Genomic DNA, 23,304 nt, shown 5'->3' with positions numbered 1-23,304 from the left:
AACTGTGTATTTGCTGTGCAAACACAGTTTCAAATATGTGTGCCATCCCTTCCCCACCCCCTAGCTCCAAATATATTGTAGCTTCTAAGTCTATCCTGGATAGAAATTCTGAGGCCAGCAGTGTGCACAGCTTTCCAAACATCAAGGAGGCATGTGATTGGGAAGTTCTGGAGTTGTCCTTCTCCATCAATGGCCAGAATTATAAGTGGAGAACTATGAACTCAACAGTGCACGGAACAAAGCTATTCCATATATGTTGTGAGCATGAAACATCTTGGACATGGCTAATGTGTAGCTTCCATCTGGCATTTTCGGTATTATGTAAAATTGTTATGTCAGCAACAGATGGCAAAGCTAAGTGTTAGGAGATATTACTTATGCCCAGTTATCAGGTTTGCAAATCTGAACCTGAAACAGTTCATGGGTCTGTGGAAATGCATTGCAGTGCTAGATTTTCTTCTGTTGAGATGCTTTTCAGAGTATTACTTTCTTGCCTGTTTCTCTTTTCCTCATTACTAACAAACCTTGATTTTGTTCTGATATCCTCATCAGAGCTCCTGAGGTGACTTCCCCACCGTTAGTCCATCAAGTCCTTGGCCCATGTTTTTTGCAAACTGAGGAAGGACTTACAACTTGCGTGTGGGTGAAATGTTTGTATCTCCTCTCTCTTGTGTGTAGCTTCTAGATGTGATTTCTTCCAGCAGCCATTTAGTGACCGTGAGGAAAACTGCTTTAGGGGGAAGCTGATGCTGAGGAAGGTAGAAAGGAGGGTCTGAGAAAGTCTGAGTTTTTGCCATTAATGAGCTGTTGATGGTCTATAGACTACTTGACCACTGGACATGGCGTTTTAGTAGATGAAATACATCCTTATTGCTCAAGTCTGTGTGAGAAAGGGTTTCTTTTTTCTTCTTTTCTTTTTTTTTTTTTGAGATGGAGTCTTGCTCTGTTGCCCAGGCTGGAGTGCAGTGGCGTGATCTTGGCTCACTGCAACCTCTGTCTCCCAGTTTCAAGCAATTCTCCTGTCAGCCTCCTAAGTAGCTGGGATTACAGGCGCCTGCGACCACACCAGTCTAATTTTTGCATTTTTAGCATAGATGGGGTTTCGCCATGTTGGCCAGGCTGGTCTCGAACTCCCAACCTCAGGTGATCCACCCTCCTTGGCCTCCCAGTGTTGGGATTACAGGCAAGAGCCACTGTGCCCAGCTGAGCCAGGGTTTCTTTTACTTAGAGACCAAAGTATCTTGATAGAAGGAGAAACTTCAATATTTGTTAATGTGAAAGTCTCCTTCTATAAAGTTTATGGAATATGATGAAAAGGAACCACAGACAGCAATCAAGAGCATTTGACTTCCTGTTTCCCCACTTGGAGGTAACACTATTCATGTTTGACAAGGCAGGAGCTCTGAAATCCAGTCCAGCCAGGACAGCACACTGATTACATATCTTACATTTGTTTAACACTTTACAGTTTAAAAAAATATACACATATATGTAAGAGTATGTATGTGTGTGTGTATATATATATATATTTATATATTTCCCATTTAATTGTCTCATCAACCACATGAGGTGAGGTGTTTTGGCGTTTTTTAAAAAACTGGAAGTTCAGAGACATTATCAAAGGCAAGCAGGTTAGAAACAGGTCTCCTAAATTTAGGACCACTGAATTTTCTGCTGAGTTCTGATTACTTTTCAAATACTCTGTATTATGAATAGATGTTTTCTGTAGAAATACCGTATCAATACTTAATTATGAGATGATAAATGTTTTGGAAATTGTAATGGTCAGGCTGGCACAGGTTATCCTCTGGTAAAAAATGCCCCCAAATCTTAGTGCTTTTACAACAGCAAAGGGCTATTTCCAATCATGGGTTGGCAACAGCTCTCCTCCATATTTTCCTCACTCCAGGCCCCAGGCTGATGAAGCTATTTCTATTTGAACCATGGTTGGTCATGATGGCAGAGGGAAATGCTCATGGTGAACCATGTGCTGGCTCAAAATCTTCTGCCTAGAAGTCCCACACGTCGTGTCCACTCTCATATTTTGGCCAAAGCAAGTCATGTAGCCAAATCAAACATCAATAGAGTGGGGAAGAATGATCCTCCCCTAGAGAGTACTAGTGACAAGCTGGGTACAGGGGCTTATACCTGTAATCCCAGCACCTTAGAAGGCCAAGGAGGAAGGATTGCTTGAGCCTAGGAACTCGAGACCAGCCTGGGCAACATAATGAGATCTCCATCTCTACAAAAAAAAAATATTAGCTAGGCATGGTGGCACACATCTGTAGTCCCAGCTACTAGGGAAGATTGTTTGAGCCCAGGAGTTCAAGGCTGCAGTGAGCTATGATCGTGGCACTGGACTCCAGCCTGGGAGACAGAGCAAGACACTGTCTCAAAAAGCAACAAAAACCAACAATAATAACGACAACAACAAAACCAAAAAAGAGAACACTAGTGACTATTTATAAGCACGAGATACGTTCCATATTTCAAATGAGCTTCTATTCTAATTCTGTGTCCCTAGATGCAATACCACTCAGCCTTGAGAATGACCAGGTTAAGGGGCTGTGGTATCACTTACGATTGGATGTAACCCACAGTTGACCTAGGAAAGTTTCTCAAGGCATGTCCTCAAGAATACTAGCTGTGTCAAACATCCCTAAAAATGGGTTATGTGGTCTTTTGATTTGCGAAAGTGCTATATCCCAAACTCTTGAAACTTTGCAGTGATAATAATACATTCAAGTCTCCAAGAAGTCCTGTAAAATACTGGACTTTGTTTAATTGGAAACTTTCCAAATTTTTTTGATCCTGAAGCCTTTAATGTCTTCCATAATTTTATTTATTATTTGCTTTGCATAACACTATTGGCATCCCACAGTACCACTGTTCCCTGATCACAGTTTGGGCCAATTTGCTGCAGTAAGACTGGGCTTGCGGTCAGGTCCCTAGGGTTTTAGCTTCACCTCTTTCACCAAATAGTGTGAACTTGGTATATCATTCATAATTCTGTTTTAATTTCTACATTTCTTAAACAGAATTAGTGTTATCCTCTGAGTTCCTAATGAGATCATTAATGTGAAGACGACTTAAATAATATAGTGTTTTATATATGCAAAGAATCAGCCTTGGACAAATATTTCAAAAAGACCCACCTTTTTATCAGAGTCCTGACTCTTCTCCTTGCACTTCCCACAAGCCCAGGTTTTTGGGCCTGTGTCAGAATAGGATGAACTGACAAATATGCTTGACCTGAACTCATCTTCATGGTTGAGCGGTAAACATGGAACCCTCCTCTCTTTGATGTTTCACAGCCAGCTGGGCTCTGGCTTGAAAAAGTAAAACTAATCACTGCAGGCTGTTGGTGCAGCAGTAACAGTATTTTGGTCTTCTAGATGTGCCTGGATGAATGGGACTACTGAGGTGAAGGGAGACTTGAGGGACCATGCATCTACCATAGGTGGGGCAGAGACAGAGCCTGAATTCTCATTTCCCATAGTAAATGCACCAGGGCCATGCAATGAAGATTAGGGGAGGTCCCAAGACCCTCGCCCACCCTTCTCAGCTTATTCTACACATGTGGAAATTGAGCTCTTGGAAGAAGAATTCCCTTGCTGTGAGTCCACAGAAAGTTGGTGACGTGGTAGAACTAGCAGTCTGGATTTCTCCCTTGCAGCAGACTTCTTGTTCTAGCCACTTCCTTTCCCTGTTCACTGTGCATGAGGATAGCTTGTAACAAGATTTCCTACTTCTGAAAGATTTATTTGAATATACTTGTAGTGGATCAGGAATTTTCCACAAGTTGAAATGACCTATATGTCATTTTGCCAATAAACACAAAATGAAACAAAAAAACTGTAATCTACTGTGGAATTGGGAATACTGTCTCCAAGGCATCTGTGGAAACCAGTTCTTTGGGAGTGGGGCTTGGTTAAGAGTCTACGGGAGTCTACGGAGCAGTTAGAGGGTCTAGAATGAAGGAAGGAGGAAGGCGAGAGAAGGGAAATAATTCAGGGTGATGGGATTCTCTGGCAATGTGCAGAGCCCTGGGGAGATAGATGTGCTGTTGATGAAGTTTGTGAAATGGTAAGATGTGAGCTGTCTCTACACATCAGTGAGTTCTGACTGGCATGGAGTGCATAGTAAGACAATCCATGACCTTAGAGATTTAGCTTCAAGCCCTGAATTTTTTGGCAGCCAGATTCAGCTTTCCCAAATAAGATTTTGTAGGTGATCTCTGTTAAAGCCAGAGAGAAAAGCAACAGCAGTTCTGTAACTGTTGATAGGGAGGCTTTGTGCTTCGGTCTTTCTCCTTCTATCTGCATCTCCCCAAGTGGATATAAAAGGAAGCCTGGCTGGGCAAGGTGGCTCATGCTTGTAATCCCAGCACTTTGGGAGGCCAAGGCGGGCGGATCACAAGGTCAGGAGATCGAGACTATCCCGGTTAACACGGAAAAACCGTCTCAACTAAAAACACAAAAAATTAGCCTAGCCTGGTGGCATGCCCCTGCAGTCCCAGCTACTCAGGAGGTTGAAGCAGAATTGCTTGAACCCGGGAGGCGGAGATTGCAGTGAGCCAAGATCGCACCACTGCATTTCAGCCTGGGCGATAGAGCAACACTCTGTCTCAAAAAAAAAAAAAAGGTGTGAATGTGTGCTTTGAAAGGGAACATGTATCTTTTTATGAATAATGTCACCTAATTCTTAAGCTACTTGGGGAGCATAATACACTATCTGATCAATTTGTGCATTCAGGACTAAGTCCTTTATAAGGGTGGTGGTAAATTTGCTTTCAGATGTATTCCATTGAAGATATAATTAGCCTTTGATAATGAATGGAAAAATCCATTCAAAATAAAGATATCACTCAGAAGGGTTCCAACATATGGCCTGAACTTCACATACTTAAATTAATTTACCTCAACCTGCATTTCTAAGGTCTTCCCCTCCCTCTCTTCCCTCTTCACTTTTGGCTATAGTCATGTGACTTTTCAAATATACACAAAGATATTACCAAATATGTTCCCAGACATGTAGAGGCAGCATGTTGTAGTAATTAAGACTACGAACTCTAGACCTAGGCTCTTGGATTCAAAGCCCAGCTTTAACAATTACTGTTCCTTTGGGCAAGTTACTATTTCTGTGCCTCAATTTATCTGCAAAATAAGGATGGCATTAATAGTATTTATCTCACAGGGATGTTGTTAGGATAAAATGAAGTAATATTTATACAACTCTTGGAACATTGCCTCATAGATGGTAAGTCCTGTGGGCATATTAAACAAAATGCCTCTATTTCTTTGCATGTGCTTTTCCTTCTGCTCAGAATGCTTATCTACCACTTCTTTAGCCCTCACTGTACTCCCAACACTTTTTAAACAGCTCTACGGAGGTATCATTGACACACAGTAAACTGCACATATTTAAAGTTTTGACATATGTACACATTCATGAACACATCACTCACAAAAGGTTTCTCATGTCCCTTATACTTCTTTTCTCCCTCTGTGTCCTCCCACTTGGCAATCACTGATCTGCTTTCTGTCACTGTAGACTTCTTTGAATTATCTGGATTTTTATATAAATGCAATCATACAATATGTAGTCTTTGGTGTCACTCTTTTCACTTAGCATAAACTTTTTGAGTTTCATCCATGTTGTATGTATCAGTAATTAGTTCTTTTTTATTGCTGAATAATATTCCATTCTATGGATATACTACAATTTGCTTATTCAATTACCTGTTGATAGATATTGGGACTTTATCTATTTTGTTACAGTTGTTTTCCTAGTGCCTCAAACAGTGCCTGACATGTAGTAAGTACTCAATAAATAGTACTTTAAAATAAGTGAATTAAAGAATTCCTTCTGGTGTGCTTCACCTTGTCCTTAAAACAATTATTGTTGCTATGAACAATATGCAGCCATTACAAACCATGCCTTCAAAGAATACTGTATCATACGTAAGAACACAAATTGTTGCTGATAATAGGTCAGGTGAAAAAGACAAAGCCCCAGAGCATATAAAGGCCTAGAATGCATGGAGCAGTCTATTATATATATATAAAATAAACATAAGTAATCTCTTTGACTTTATTTTTACTACTTCCCATAGTTTCCAAATTTTTGACAATGAAAGATTAAACTTTTTTTTTTTTCAAAAATGCAATTATATTTTTAAGAACAATCTGGCTGGGTCCAGTGGCTGATGCCTATAATGCCTGTAATGCCAGCAATTTGGGAGGTCAAGGCGGGAGGACTGTTTGAGCCCAGGAGTTCAAGACCAGCCTAGGCAACATGGTGAAACCCCGTCTCTGCAAAAAAATACAAATACTATCCAGGTGTGGTGTCCCATGCCTGTAGTCCCCTTTATCCTGCACAGGTGTTTCTCCCAATACATCTCTAGCACACCCAATTTCTCTCTCTTCTCTTTTTTAAAATTTTTTTGAGACAGGGTCTCAGTCTGTTGCCCAGGCTGGAGTGCAGTGGTACAATCATGGCTCACTGCAGCCTTGATCTCCTGGGCTGAAGTGATTCTCCCATCTTAGCCTCTTGAGTAGCTGGAATGACAGGCATGCACCACCACACCCAGCTGTGTGTGTGTTTTGTTTTTATAGAGACAGGGTTTTGCTATGTTGCCCAGGTTAGTCTTCAAATCCTAGGCTCATGTGTTCCTCCCACCTCGGCCTCCCATTGTGCTGGGATTACAGGTGTGAACCACTGAGCCCAGCTGCACGTTCAATTTCTAGTTTCATCTTGGTGTCTGCTTCTTGGAGCCAGACTGAGACACTGAATATTAAGTGCCTAGTAGAGTGCCTAAGAAAAAGTAGAAACTCAATACATTTTGTTTTTAAAAGATTATTTCTCTTATTTACTCAAGATCTTTAACGTGTATCTCATCTATAGCTGTTGTCACACTTCACAGATAGTTGAAGGTTTTCTGATTTTAGAAATTGTGATAAAATATGTGCAACATAAAATTTGTGATTTTAACCATTTTTAAGTGTACAACTCAGTGGCATTAGTTACATTCACAAAGTTGTAAAACCATCACCATGATCTGTTTCCAAAGCTTTTTCATCACCCCAAATACTCTATTACTAAGCAATAACTCTTCCCCCCTCTTCCAGTCCCTGGTAACCTTCATTATACTTCCTGTCTGAGTTGTTTTATTACTTATTTCCCATGGTTAACTGAACTCAAAGGCAGCACTTTTGTCCTAGTTGTCTTTGTATTTTAGGTTGTGTACTAAATCTTAATGGAAATGAAATGAAAAATACAAACAGGGATGTACACTACTCAAGTGATGAATGCACCAGATCGTTTAACTTGATTGTAATTTTTATTGAAGTTACTATCTCTCAATATTTTTGCTTCATAGTAAAACTTGTAAAGAAAAAAGGGGGTTTCTATGCATGCAGTTTAAGTTATATCTATCTTTTTTCCCTTGTGACCCCTTTCTCTCCTCTACTGCATTTTCTAAAGATCACCACACATGATCATTTAAGCAGAACGCAGGTTGTAGGTCAACAGATGATTTTGTAACAAGGGGCAAAGGAAAAAATGCAAAGCTTCCCCTTTCTCAACATTAGTTAGCATGGGAAAGTTAACATGATGTGCTTCAGAGGGTTCATTAGAGGGGGCTTTCCTTTATGCGGCATTTGACTTTGTTTCTACTCAAATAAAATGAACTGGCAAAATATTTGAGCAGAAACGTATATGCCTTTCTGAATAAAAGGAGCCTGGAGGTTGCCGTTTCACCTTGTTGACTGTTTCGTTTGCTGTACAGAAGCTTTTTAGTTTGATGTGGTCTCACGTGTTCATTGCTTATGTTGCTTGTGTTTTGGGGGTCTTATCTAAAAATATCGCTGCCAACGTCAAGGAAGGCTTTCGCTGTGTTTTCTTCTAGGAGTATTACAGTTTTAGGTCTTTAATCCATTTTGAGTTATTTTTTGCATATAATGTGAGATAAAAGCCCAGTTTCATTCTTTGCATGAGGGTATCTAGTTTTCCCAAAACCATTTATTAAAGAGATTGTTCTGTTCCCATCATGTATTCTTGGCACCCTTATCAAAGACTAGTTGACTGTACATGTGTGGGTTTCTGGGCTTTTTATTCTGTTCCACTGATCTATGTGTCTGCTATTACAATAAAATCAGTATCTCCAAGAGATACTTGAGCCTCCATGTTCATTGCAACATTATTCATAATAGCCAAGATATGGACATAACCTAAGTATCTGTCAATGGATGAATGAATAAAGAAAACGTGGTATGTAAATACAATGAGGCCAGGTGTGGTGGCTCACTCATGTAATCCCAACACTTTGGGAGGTCGAGGCAGGCAGATCATATGAGGCCAGGAGTTCGAGACCAGCCTGGCCAACATGGCGAAACCCTGTCTCTACTAAAAATGCAAAAATTAGCCAGGCATGGTGGCGGGCACCTGTAATCCCAGCTACTCGGGAGGCTAAGGCACAAGAATTGCTTGAACCTGAGAGGCAGAGGTTGCAGTCAGCCGAGATTGCACCACTGCAGTCCAGCCTGGGTGACAGAGTGAGACTTTGTGTCAATAAACAAATAAATAAAATAAAAACAATGAAATACTATTTGATCATAAAAAAGAAGAAAATCCTGCCATTCATATGGGAAACATTATAAGTGAAATAAACTAGACACAAACAGTTACTGTATGATCTGAAAGAAACCAAAATATCTCACAACAAAATATTATGCATCTCTATTGCTCACCATATAAGAAAATTAACTCAAGATGGATTAATAGCTTGACCCGGTGCAGTGGCTCATGCCTGTAATCTTAGCACTTTGGGAGGCCAAGGTAGCTGGATCGCTTGAGCCCATGAGTTCAAGGCCAGCCTGGGAAACATGGCAAAATCCTGTCTCTACTAAAAATACAAAAACTGAGGTGGGAGGATCACCTGAGCCTGGGAAGGTCGAGGCTGCAGTGAATGTGATTGTGCCATTGTACTCCAGCCTGGGCAACAGAGTGAGACCCTGTCTCAAAAATAACAAACAAAGATGGATTAAAAGCTTAAATCTAAGGCCTGAAACCATACAAATTCTAGAAGAAAACCTAGGCAAAATTATTCTGGACACTGGCCTAGGCAAAGAATTTATGACTAAGACCCCAAAAGCAAATGCAACAAAAACAAATAGGACCTAATTAAACAAAAAAGCTTCTGCACAGCAAAAGAAAAAATTATCAGATTAAACAGACAAGCTACAGAATGGGAGAAAATATTTGCAAATCATGCATCCTGCAAAGGAACGATATCCAGAATCTACAAGGAACTCAAAGAAATCAGCAAGAAAAAGCAAATAATCCATTAAAAAGTGGGCAAATGACACAAATAGATATTTATCAAAAGACGATATACAAATGACAAACAAACATCAAAAAATGCTCGGCCAGGTACAGTGGCTCCCACCTGTAATCCTAGCACTTCGGGAGGCCGTGGTGGGTGGATCACCTGAGGTCAGGAGTTCAAGACCAGCCTGGTCAACATGGTGAAACCCTGACTCTACTAAAATACAAAAATTAGCTGGGCATGATGGCGGGTGCCTGTAATCCCAGCTACTCGGGAGGCTGAGACAGGAGAATCTCTTGAACCCGGGAGACGGTGGTTGCAGTGAGCCGAGATAGTGCCTCTGTACTCCAGCCTGGGCGGCTGAGCGAGACTCTGTTTCAAAAAAAGAAAAGAAAAACTGCTCAACATCAGTAATCATCAAGGAAACACAAATCGAAACCACAGTGAGATACCACCTTACCCCAGCCAGAATGGACATTATTAAAAACTCAAAAAAACTATAGATGTTGGCATGGATGTGGTAGAAAGGGAATGCTTATGCACTGCTGGTGGGAATGTAAATTAGCACAACCTCTAATGGAAAAGGGTATGGAGAGTTCTCAAAGAACTAAAAGATCTACCATTCAATCCAGCAATCCCACTACTGAGTATCTTTCCAAAGGAAAAAAAGTCACTATATAAAAAAGACACCTGCACACATATGTTTTTTGCAGCACAATTCACAATTGCAAAGGAATGAAATCAGCCTAAGTGCCCATCAACCAATGAGTGGAAAAAGAATATGTGATATATATATGTATATATACTTGAGTGGAAGTGGAGACCATTATTCTAAGAGAGGTTAACTAAGGAATGGAAAACAAAATTCTCAATTATATGTAGAAGCTAAGCTACGGGTATGCAAAGGCATACAGGTATAAAGGACATTGGAGACTCAGAAGGGAGGTAGGAGGAGGATGAGGAATGAAAAACTACAAATTGGATACAATGTACACTACTCAAGTGATGAATGCACTAAAATCCCAGACTACCACCATGCAATTCATCCATTTAGCTGAAAACCACTTGTACCCCTAAAGGTACTGAAATTAAAAAAAAATTAATATATGTACTTTGACATATTTTGAGGTGGCTGTTCAGAGGGCCTGCCGACAGAGGTGGCCTGCAAAGCTATCTTGTGTGAAGGCGATTTGCAACTGTAGAGGGAGTAAAGTGAAGTAAACAACAGGTGGCTATCAGGTATTCTTTGAAACACCACCCCACTTTCTGCCCCTGGATCTAGGAAGGATCACCTGGGAGTCTGACACTTTAAAGGCCCTGTAGAAACATTTATCACAGGCTCCCATCTCTTCTCTCTGAGGGCCTATTCCTGTAAGATTTCATCTGCATAACAAGACCACCTTTACTAGCCAGGCCTCCTCTTCTCTCAGTTCCATAACCTGTCTTGCCACCATAACCCGTTTTGCTATAATCCAAGCCCTCATTCTTGCTGTAACCTCAAGATGGTATAAAGGTGTCAACCCTCTGGCCATTTCTTTGAGTTTTTATAATTTGTATGACTTCCATACACATGTGCACACAATAAAATCTGTATGCCTGTTTTTCCTGATAATCTATTATCAGTTTGTTTTATAAACTCAAATGATTGAAACTTCCGGGGAAAAATTTAAACTTTCCTACAATCTCACTTATATGTGGAATCTAAAAAAAGTCAAGCTCATAGAAGCAGAGTAGTATGCTAGGGGCTGGGAGGTGAGGAAAATGGGGAGATGTTGGTCAAAGGGTACAAACTTTCGGTTATAAAATGAGTAAGTTCTGGTGATCTAACATACAGCATGGTGATCATAGTTAATAATACATTCTTGTTTACTTGAAATCTGCTAAAAGTAGATCTTAAGTGTCCTCACCACACACACACACACACACACACACACACACACAAATGATAACTAGATATGGCGACGGACGTGTTAATTTGTGATAAACACTTGACAGTGTATGCCTATATCAAATCATCACATCGTACAGCTTGAATATATAAGATTTTTGTTTGTCAATTACACCTCAATGAACTAGAAGAAAAAGTAAAAGGATCCTGGATCACTTCAAAATATAAGCATGGCCACGATTGTGTGAGAAAATCAATAATGCAGCTAGGTACATGTTTGAGTTTAGAGTCTGTGCGCAGGTTGGGTCTCCAGGCCTAATGAAGGTATCCTAGAGCAAGTAGTGGGAAACATCACCATGTTGAGCCTGCTTGGAGTTGGGTGGGTTGGAGTCAACTGTGTGGATGACATACCACAAACTCCGGCTTGATTTGGAGACACATCTCTGACAAGGTAATGATTTAGAATAGGGTTCCTCAACCTTGGCACCATTGCCAGAGCATTCTTTGTGATGGGAGCTATCCTGTGCATTGTACAATGTTTATAGCAGCATCCTTATCCTCTACCCACTAGATGCCGGTATCACTCCACTTGCCCACCCTTACGCCGCCTCCCCAAGTGGTGACAACCGAAAATGTCTAGGCATTGTAAAACGATGTCCTGGGGGCGGGGCGGGGGGGGGGGGAGTGCAAAATAGCACCTGGTTGAGAACCATTGATTTAGATGAGAATGACCATGAATACATTTCGCCATTGTATTATGCCTGTATTTCTGCATTTTGAAAGTGGAGATACTATTTTTCCAGGTGTTTCTTCTAAAGATTTTGTTTGGATTTCTGCATCAGAAAAAGGAAATGAAAAGAATGCCTTTAAGAATCTCCTATTCTCTCATATCCTTCCTTCTTCTTACTCATGCTTACTAGTTTTTTTTCCCTCTTCCTACTGAGAAATAAGTAATGTTTTATTGAATTGGTTTAGGTTTGTAGTTTCTATTTTCCTGCTTCACTAAGTATTTATCAATAGATACACACTTTGCCACAACAATAAACAAAAAATACTTTCTGACAGGTGATTTATACTAGGCTGGACTTCATTTTACAAAGCATTCCAAGGGGGCTGGGTGCGGTGGCTCACGCCTGTAATCCCAGCACTTTGGGAGGCTGAGGTGGGCAGATTACCTGAGGTCACGAGTTCAAGACCAGCCTGTCCAACATGATGAAACCCCGTCTCAACCAAAAACACAAAAAATTAGCTGGGTGTGGTGGTGGGTGCCTGTAATCCCAGCTACTTGGGAGGCTGAGGCAGGAGAATCGCTTGAACCCAGGAGGCAGAGGTTGCAGTGAGCCGAGATCGCACTACTGCACTTCAGCCTAGGTACGACAGAGCGAGACTCCGTCAAAAAAAACAAAACAAAACAAACCCCCTCCCCCCAAAAAAACCCAAAGCATTCCAAGGGATTTCATTTTATGAAGCATCACAAAAGACTTCATTTTCTGAGCATCAGGAAAGTTTTAAAGGTATGTTAAGTCCTCTTCAAGCAAAGGACTGTTGGGCTGAAGTCCCAGGCCTTCTGGTTCCGTGAGGACTTTCTGTGGCTTGGAGGAAAAGCGGAAACTCTCTCTCTCTGGGCATTCTCTCTGCCTAAGCCCATCAGGGAGCTACATAAGCTTAATTAATGTTTGTAAAACATTTTTGAGATGAAAAACACCATTAGCTCAAACCACTGCTATGAAAAGTATTGTTTTCGAAACTGCATCCACACATTAGCTGTCTTAACTAGTCCTGAGGGAGACAGAAAGAACCAAAAGTACCAAATGGTGACAGAGATGATGGAGGCCCCAGTGGGACTCCTGGCTCCAAGGAGGAGCAGTGCTGGATGGATTCATTCCTATGTGTGCTGTATGTGTCCTGCTTTCCAGAGCAGCCTCCAGCAACTGATTATTTACGTGGGTAAATAATGAAAAATGTTGTTTTATGCCCCGGATGTTGCTGAAACAAGAAATCAACACAGGCTCATATCCAGGGTGAGAACCAGGAGACAGAATTGGCTAGCTGGTGAGTGTGCATCTGCTAAGAGATTTAGACAGTAAAGGATGACTGGTCAGAGGCCATAAAGCCCAGGAAATGTCCTAAACACAGGACTGCTGAGCACAAAGCCTTTGTGTCGTATAGAAAAGAATCCCCTCTGGGCACAGACCTTTCCCAGAGCCATGGTGAGACAGCCAGGTGGGAAGGGCTCCCTGGCAGAGCCTCTGACCTACCTGCACACTGGAAGGAGTGTGGGGTGGAGCCACAGAAGTTCCAGCTTTTGCAGGGGAGAGGAGCCTTGCCCCTCCTCTTCCTTGGTGGTACCTGGGAAGCCCACGGGCAGGAAGCACACTCTCCGGCTTCGCTAGGTGTCTCTCCTTTTCTTCCTTTTCACCCAATAAAACCCTGCCCTACTCACCCTTCAAATCATCTGCAAGCCTAAATTTTTGTGGCAGTATGACAAGGACCCCGTCTTCAGCTGAACTAAGGAAAAGTCCCCAAACAAGGGGAAGAAAGGCAGGGAGCAGACATCCATGTTCCTGGCGTGGATTGTGGAGGGGTACCATGGTTCTGACCAGATGTGTATCAGGAGCTTAGAATTCATAAGCAGAGAGGTAAAGCAGAGCTGAATTGAGGAGGTGTCCCTTCCTTTGAGCTGGCATGGTTTGGTGAGCAGGGTGTGACCTGGAATTCGGCCCTCGATCTAGCTTCTACAGCCTGGCATCCTGGTGTGGTGCATAACCTGTGCGGCCAAGTACTGGGGCCTTAGAAGACCAAGCCTAGCAGGATAGAGTTGCACCTCTGAGCTGCATCTCTTTAAATTGCCTCAGAAAGAATCTGGAAGCTGCTGGAATACCTACTACCAAGGTCCTCCACCAGATTTGTGGCGTCTTGCCCTTCCCTCCCTCTTCAGTTAGTTAGTCCCAAATCGCTACTCCCTTGTCTGGAGACTTGTCCCAACTACCTTTAAACTGTATAGTCCTTCACTAATGTCACTGATGACAAGAGGAGAGCTTGATAAAACTCATAAAGCCTTGCATTTATCTGTGAGTCTGTTATAAAGTTCTAAAATTCAGCACTTTATCTTTCAATACTTTAGGGGAAAAAGTTATAAATACGTCTGCTTCTGAGAACTTTAAGCTTCATGTTAAGCTTGAAGTCATGTAATAATTTATCATTCATTCCAGTGTTGGTAAAAAACATACTTTTCCATAGAGTCCTGGTGTCTGTGGCTTTATTAGAGGAGCCACAGTATTTTTAAATATGAGAGCTTCATCAGAGAGTGATTTGCTGGCCTATGGGTTTGAATACATTTGGCACAGACAAGTGAGTGAGGTCACTTTGCTGTCTTTTAAAGACTGTCCATTGCATTTCAAAGGAAACCCAAGCTCCTCCTCACAACAGGCAGGGCCTTAAAAACCTAGCTTTTGCCTCCCCTTGGGCCACTTTCATCCCTGCACACAGCCCTTCATCCACACTGCCTCTCTCTGTCCTCTGGACATGTTGCTTCCCCTTGCTGTTCTTACAATGCTTACCCCTTCACTCTTCATCCGACTGGCTCCTTCTTTTCATTCATTCCTTCCTCCCCTCAGAGAGAACTGCCCTGACCACCCAAATGAAAGAAGTCCTTTTCCCAAATTACTGTCACCTTACTTTAGGGTATTTATTTTTAATTTAAATAAATTCAAATTTCTATTTTTTCATCTTCAGTGTCCAGCTGGAAAGGATATTTTTATAGCACTTATTACTCTGTAGTTAATATATGTCCTCACCTCTATATTCTCTATTATGTCCAGGGTGACTATGTAATGTATTATCCAAACTGAGACACCCTTGAGAGTGAGAGCTATTAATAATTATAATGAGACAACGAAATAAGGTGAGACTCTCCCAGGGACACAAGAATGTATGGATCATTGGAGCTGAACCCATTAGAGAATGTAATCTTCCTCAGGGCATGAACTTTGTGTGGCTTCTTCACTGTTGATCATCAAAGCAGGGAACTGTACCTACTACCTATAGGTACTTACTGTTAAATGAACAAATGACTTCTATATGCATAGATTTACACGTTTAAATTTTCCTTGTCATTTTTGCATTTTTCCATATATTAAATATGAGTGTATATATTTACAATGTCATTTTAAGGGAAAGAAATCAGAAAATTATATGAACCTTATGTTCCCTAGATGATATGTATAAATGTGGGTAATGACTGATAACAGGGAAAAATAAAGTGTTTATATATTTTAGAGATGGTATAATGGTTGGTTTTTTCTTTCTTTTTCAATTTGTTTTATCCCTGTGACATTATATGTAAAATTTTCAAAAACTAAAAGGCAAAAATGGAAAAATGAAAGAATGTGTTCTTTAACATATCTGACCCTAAGCTACATCTCTAGCTCTGACTTGCCTCTGTTTTATGAATTCCAAGCTCCTCAAACATATCTAGCCAGAACCATGGTACCCCTGCCATAATCCATGCCAGTGAAATATATGTCCACTCCCCTGCCTTTCTACCCATGGCTTAGTTCCAATAGAGGTTACATGTGAACATCTGATGGTGGAACCTAAATCATGCTCACACAGGAAGTCTAAGGAATGAAGCTGATAGCTTTCTTTCCATCGCACACTGAAAGAAAGAATGGTCTTTGAATGAGCCAATCCATTAAGAAGCATTCATTTACTTCGACACATATTGAGTGCCTACTATGTGGATGGCCCAGAGGGGAGAGCAACTTGTTGAAAGTTTTTTAAACCCTCATTTCTTTAACCTTCTTTTCCATAATTATCTTAATCTACTATTACAGGTTAACCCCTTTAACTTCTCTTTTCCAGCAGAATTATACTATACGGGTCTTGGTCTGACATATTTTCAATGGTGTTGAAATACAAAGCAGTGATTCCACACCCAGATGAACAATAGTTGTGAAATGGATCCTAGAAGAATGGTAAAATCAGAGGAGAATGGAAGGTCATGGGTTTCCCACTTGGCTGAATTAAAATTCAGACTAGGCTGCTTCCCTTCCCCTTTGTTGGAGACATTTATAGCTGGGGGTTTAAGACTGAGATCCAGGCTTCCTTAAAGAAAGTTTTACTTTGAATTTCAACAAAAAAGCAAAGTGCATGATGGGGAGTCTGACCAATTGGATATATATTTCCTGAAATGTATTGATTTAAAGAAGCTCTTGAGCACTTGTTTTATTGCTTTTCAATTGATCTCAGGTTTCCAATAAAGAAAATAGAGGCCGGGCGTGGTGGCTCACGCCTGTAATCCCAGCACTTTGGGAGGCTGAGGCGGGTGGATCACGAGGTCAGGAGATTGAGACCATCCTGGTCAACATGGTGAAAACCCTTCTCTACTAAAATACAAAAACTTAATTGGGCATGGTGGCACGTGCCTGTAGTCCCAGCTACTCAGGAGGCTGAGGCAGGGGAATTGCTTGAACCCAGGAGGTGGAGGTTGCAGTGAGCCGAGATGGCGACACTGCACTCCAGCATGGCAACAGAACAAGACTCCGTCTCAAAAAAAAAAAAAAAAAAGAAAGTAGGATAGTGGAAAGAGTACTCATCACTGCAACTTGTGACCGTGATTAACCTCTCTGCATGCAGGCTCTCATTCACGCTGGTGTTGCACTAGCTGATCATCAAGTTCTTATCCAGCTCTTATTTGCTATGTTCAATGGTGTAATTTAAATAAGTTAATAACCAAATTAATAATTGAATAAGAGCTATTCGAGTCCCTCATTAATCTACACTGAGTTTCACATATTTTTTCTAACATATCACCTAGTATCTATTTATATCAGAAGGGTGACAGTACAAATGTTTTTATCCATAGTATGCACACCAGTATTCCTCTTCCTTGGCTCCTTTAACCCTCTAACTGATGACTGTATCTATAGCCTAGTTTTCTTTAGGAAAAACCACATTTTACGTAATGTATGTCTATATTGGTAACTCTTAGATGTTAAAATATTTAATAAACATGAGCTTAAGACTCCGAGTACAAATGTCATTGCATAGAAATCAAACAGAAAGAAATGGATATAATCAAACATGACTGTGGGCCGGGCACAGTGGCTCATGCCTGTAATCCCAGAACTCTGGGAGGCTGATGAGGATGAATTGCTTGAGCCTAGGAGTTCAAGGCCAGCCTGAGCAATGTGATGAAACTCTGTCTCTACAGAAAATACAACAATTAGCTGGGTATAGTGGTGTACACTTGTGGTCCCAGCCACTCAGGAAGCTGAGGTGAGATGATTGCTTGAGCCTAGGGGGTCGAGGCTGCAGTGAGCCATGATTGAGTCACTGCACTCCAGCCTGGGTGACAGAGCGAGACCCTGTCTCAAAAAAAAAAAAAAAGGACTGAATAGTATGTAATATTAATGTTAGAATTAATTTAATAAAATATAGAGTTGACAAAAAATTCCATTTTTCTTTCATTCCCATGGACACCAACATTGATAGAGACACCATCATCTCTTGGCTGGGTATCTGCAAAGCCTACGGTCAATAAATGTTAGGAACACCATTTTCCCTTTCCAGAATACCTAAATAAATCTGAGGATAAAAAACAGAATTGTGGATACATAATTTCTTGTTAGGATGGCTGCAAAACCACATGGTCAATACTGAAGCTAGTGAAACACTATCTGTATCCCGGAAAATTGCAAAAATTCATGGTCAGTACCATGGTTAGGGCCACTATCATCTCTTAACTGGACACATGCAATATCGCATGGTAACTAATGTTGTTAAGGACACGTCGCTCTTTACCTGGACAACTAAAATATCCTAAGACCACTAACATGGTAAGGGACAGAACAACTTTTATCTGGATACATGCAAAATTCAGAGGTCAGCACTGTATATACAGACACCATCATCTTCTAATTAGATACTTGCAAAAACCTCATGGTTGCTAATGTATTAGATAAACACCATCTCTAACTTGATCACCTAAAAGGGCCAAAATAAACATGACAGTAGGGGCACATCATTCCTTGCCTAACTGCAAAATCCCGTGGTCATGATCTTGATTAGGGACACCATCAACTCTTATCTGGATGCCTGCGCATTTCTGAGGAAAACACCTTAGTTACAGGCATCTTCATAGCTTAATAGGATATCTGCAAAATTTCCCTGGTCGCTATGGTGGTTAGTCAACATAACTTACAAGAATACTAGCAAACAAATTTGGTCACTATGTTGGCTTAAGAACACGTGTATTGCTTACCTGGATATCAGCTTTGGTACTAACATCATCTTGTATTTGGATGCAAGCAAAATCTTACCTTCAGTACCATAGGGAGGCTTTCAATAATCTTTTAATTGGAATTTACAAAAACCCAAAGAGACAACAGTGCTTAAGGACAAACCTATAACCTGGACACCTGAAAATTGGGCACTATAAACTTAAAAAAAAACCCATAAAATCTACCTAGATACTAGCAAGTATCTAGGATCAACATTGTAGTTAGAGACACCAGTAACTCTTGAGTGGACATCTGCAAAAACAGCAATCAAGAGATGACGGATCAACTAACAATAATATTTCATTTGTGATTTTGCTGGAATCAGTTAAGAGATGATATGGGCCTTAACCACAGTAGAGAAAGCACCATCATCTCTTAATCGAATCTTTAAAAAAATCATGATAAAAATTGTGTTAAGAATGCATGTACTATACGAACACCTGCAAAATTCTATGGTTACTTGATAATTATGGGGCCCTTCAAATCTACCTGGAAACATTCAGGTGTTCCAAGTCGACAACCTAGTTAGAGGCATATTCTCGTCTTGACAAGATAACTGCAAAAAAAAAGTCATGGTCAATATATAGGTGTTGGACAAAATTGTAACTTACTTGGATACCTGAATATATTGTAGTTACTACTAAGGTTAAACACATACCTAAACTCAAACAGAAAGGCTTATTGCTTCAGAGTGTTTATTGGGACGCTATCATTTCTTACTTGAATACCTGCAAAAAACCCCTGATAACACAAATGTTAGGGATACCATGTATACTCACCAAGATATCTGAAGATCCCATGATCTGTAGGATGCTTAAGGCCCACATAATCACTTGTCTACAAGCAAAGCCCCCATTAATGGTCATTATGAAGTTCAACATGATCTTCTGGCTGGAACCTGAAAAACGCATTGTGACAAATGTGATACAGACACACCTTTTCAACTTGGACAATTGCAAATAATCTTATTCACTTCCATCATTGCAGGATACATCTCTACCTGGAAACTTGCTGTAATACGAGGTCTATACCATGGTTAAAGACACCATCGTTTTCTGACTGCACACCTTTAAAAATACCATGGAAATACTGTGATGCAGAACATATGAAAATTACCTGGATGCCTGCAACTCATAAAACACCCACAGTGTAAAAAATAAATTTTCTCTAAAACACAGAACAATAGGGTAACATGGTTACTAGAATTGTTTTTTTAAAAATCACATGGTAAACAAGTTTAGGCAAACAAACATCACTTATCTAGATATGTAAAGACCAGATGATCTGTGATGTTAAAGTGCACATCATCACTAACCTGGATACCAAAACAGCTCCTGATAATGACCATTGTTAGGTTTGTTATAATCTCTTGACAGGAACCTGAAAAACACATTATGATATATATACACACACGTATAAAGGGATATAATGTGTTCTATCTATAGCGATGCTTGCAAATAACTTTGGTCACTTCCATCACTATGAAAACATCAACTCTACCTGGATACTTGTAGTAATACAAGGTCAAGACCATTGTTGGATAAGACAACATTTGTTTTAGGCCACCTGTAAAAATCCCATGGTTTCTATTGTGACTAGTAATTATAATTACCTGGTATGTCCAATCCCTTATCACTCAAAGAGTTAAACAAATGGTTTCTTAAAATATAAAAAGGGCAAATTCATGGTTTTGAGAATTGGTAAAGACTCTATAATTTCCTATCTGAATATTTAAAAAGAAATCATGGTAACATCAAGTGTTAGGGACACAACCATCAATTATACCTATATGAAGATCAGATAACCTGTGCTCTGGTTTAGGTCTCTCCATCATCATTTACCTCAAAACCAGCAATATCACATATTAATTACCATAGATAGGCTCACCATGATCTCTGGACATACCCTGGAAAACACGTTGTGGGAAATGGGTTTGGTACTAGTCTAATTCTACTTGTAGAACTACAAATTCCCTTGGTCTCTTGAATCTTTTGGGGCCCATAAACACTAGATAAGGGCAGAACTACAAAGTCAAACTATAGAAAGAGGCACCGTCCACTCTTTGACAGATAGCTCCAAAAATCCCATGGCCAATAATGTGGTGATGAGCAATATGATAAAATACCAAGATACCTGTATATATGTCTATCAGTACAAGTGTTATATACACATTATCTCAAAAGTAAAATACATTAAAAACTCATGGTTCCTGTTACTATTAGGGATACTTTGATTTTTAAACTGCATACATGCCATAAACAAGGTTTATATAACGGTCCTGAAAACACCATTCATTACTTACATAACTGAAAAGACGAAGGCATCTAATGAACTAGAGTCACACCACCTCATGCCTGTATACTACCAAACAACTTTTGGGAAGCCTGAAAAAGACAAACACAGTAACACTGTGTTAGAGGGACCATACTCACTTACCTAAAAATCTGAACAACAGGTGGTCTGTAGTGTGGTAAGACCCAATTTATCACTGACCTGGTTACTACCAAGAACCCATAAATGACCATTGTTAGGTTCACTATGATTTCATGACTACTGGTACCTGAAGAAATATATTCAACAATGAATATGTTTAATGAAACACGCTGTTTTACCTGCAAAAAAGGAGGGGGCACCTGCAACTTGTATCAGTCATTTTCCTCATTAGAGGAACCACCAACACTACCTTGATCTTAGTAGAACTTTGAGATCAACACCAATGTTAGAGAAACCATTATCGCTTGACTTAGAAATCTCATTGGTCATACTATAATGTGGAAAAGTAGGATAACTCACCTGGATACCGGCATAGCCCTCCTTAGAGACTAATGTTAAACACACATTATATATTTTTTATTTTTTTAAGAGACAGGGTTTTGTCCTGTCACCCAAGTTGGAGTGCAGTGGTGTGATCACAGCTCACTGCAGCCTCGACCTCCTGGGCTCAAGTGATCTTCCTGCCTCAGCCTCCAGAGTAGCTCATACTACAGGCACATGCAACTATGTCCAGCTTGGTTAGGTACTACACATTATATCTAAATTCTAAAATAATAAGGGCTGATGCTTACTAGCCTTGGTGGGGAAAACATTTCTTAACTGAATGCCTGCAAAAAAACCATGGTAACACAAAAGGTAGAGGCACCATCCACACTTAATTATACATCTGATGATTAGATTGTTTTCTGAGTGCTTGCTTAAGGCCTACATCATTACTTACCTGGATGCAAGCAAAGTCTCGTTCTTGATCATGATGAGATTTACCATGACTTCTTGACAGGATCCTAAAAACACATTATGACAAATGTGTGTAGACACAGCTTTTTTTCTAGAACCCTGCAATTAAGCTTACTCACTACCACCATTGCAAGAACCATCAAGTATACCTGAAATCTTGCAGTACTCCAAGGTCTATAGCACTGTTAGAGATACCATTTTCTCTTTACTACTTACCTGCAAACAAACCCACAATTGCTACTATGACATGCAACTCCATGGTTAATTCCTTGGATAGCAAATAGCTCAACAATCACAAAGTTAAACATACATTTTCTCTAAAATATAAAACAGCAGGATAACATGGTTGCTACAGTTGGTAAAGACTATCATTTCTTACCTGAGTACCTATGGAAAAAATCACATGCTAAAAAAGTTTAGGTAAATGTATACCACTTACTTAGATATATGAAGATCTGGCCGGGCGCGGTGGTGCACACCTGTAATTCCAGTACTTTGGGAGACCAAGGTGGGTGGATTGCTTGAGGCCAGGAGTTCGAGACCAGCTTGGCCAAAGTGCCAAAATCCCATCTCTAAAAATACAAAAATTAGCAGGACGTGGTGGTGCACACCTGTAATCCCAGCTATTCAGGACGCAGAGGCACGAGAATCGCTTGAACATGGGAGGTGGAGGCTGCAGTGAGCCGAGATTACCCCACTGCATTCCAGCCTGGGCGACAAAGCAAGACTCTGTCAAAAAAAAAAAAAAAAAAAAAAAGATATATGAAGATCTGATGGTCTATGATGTGGTTAAAGAACACATCATCACTTGCCTGCATAACAGAAATGTCTGCCGTACCAACCATTGTTAGGTTTATCAGGGTCTCACTACAGAAACCTGAAATACACATTGTGAAATATGTGTTAAAGGACACAAACATTTCCACCAAGACGACATCTGAAAATAACCTTGGTCACTCCATCATTACGGAACACATAACTCTACCTGGATACTTGTAATAATGCAAGATCAATACCACTGTGATCTACAGATATGTAGGTTTTCCCAATTTTTGTGTTGCCATATTTTGTTCAGGTATTTAGTTAAGGAATTATATTTTCCCAACCAATGCTGGTAAGCATTAGTCATTATTTTTAGAGTTTAGTTATAATGTGTTTAGTCTTATAGTGAGGGAGGGATATGCAGGTATGCAGAAAAACAGCAGATAAACTTAGCCACTTCCACAATTATGGGACATATCAAATCTATCTGCAAAATTTCAGTGATACAGGGTCAAAATCTATGCAGAAATCCATTATTTCTTGACTGGACACTGGGAGAAATCCTATTGGCAGAACAGGGGTGGGGAACACAGTGATAGATACCTGGCTGGTTACCTGCAATCCCTCAACACTCTCAGGGTTCCGCATATACTTTTGGTGAAACAGAAAATGGGAAAACTCGGCCCATCTGGGATTGGTAAGGACTCAATCATTTCTCTCCCGAATACCTGGGAAAGAAATCACGATGGGAAGACATGTAGGGATACATCATTACTGAACTAGGTCTCTATGACAGTTCCACGCTGCAGGCT

This window comes from Theropithecus gelada, chromosome X (genome assembly GCF_003255815.1).
Source record: "Theropithecus gelada isolate Dixy chromosome X, Tgel_1.0, whole genome shotgun sequence".
NCBI classification, from domain to species: Eukaryota; Metazoa; Chordata; class Mammalia; order Primates; family Cercopithecidae; genus Theropithecus; species Theropithecus gelada.
This window is presented reverse-complemented; position numbering follows the sequence as displayed.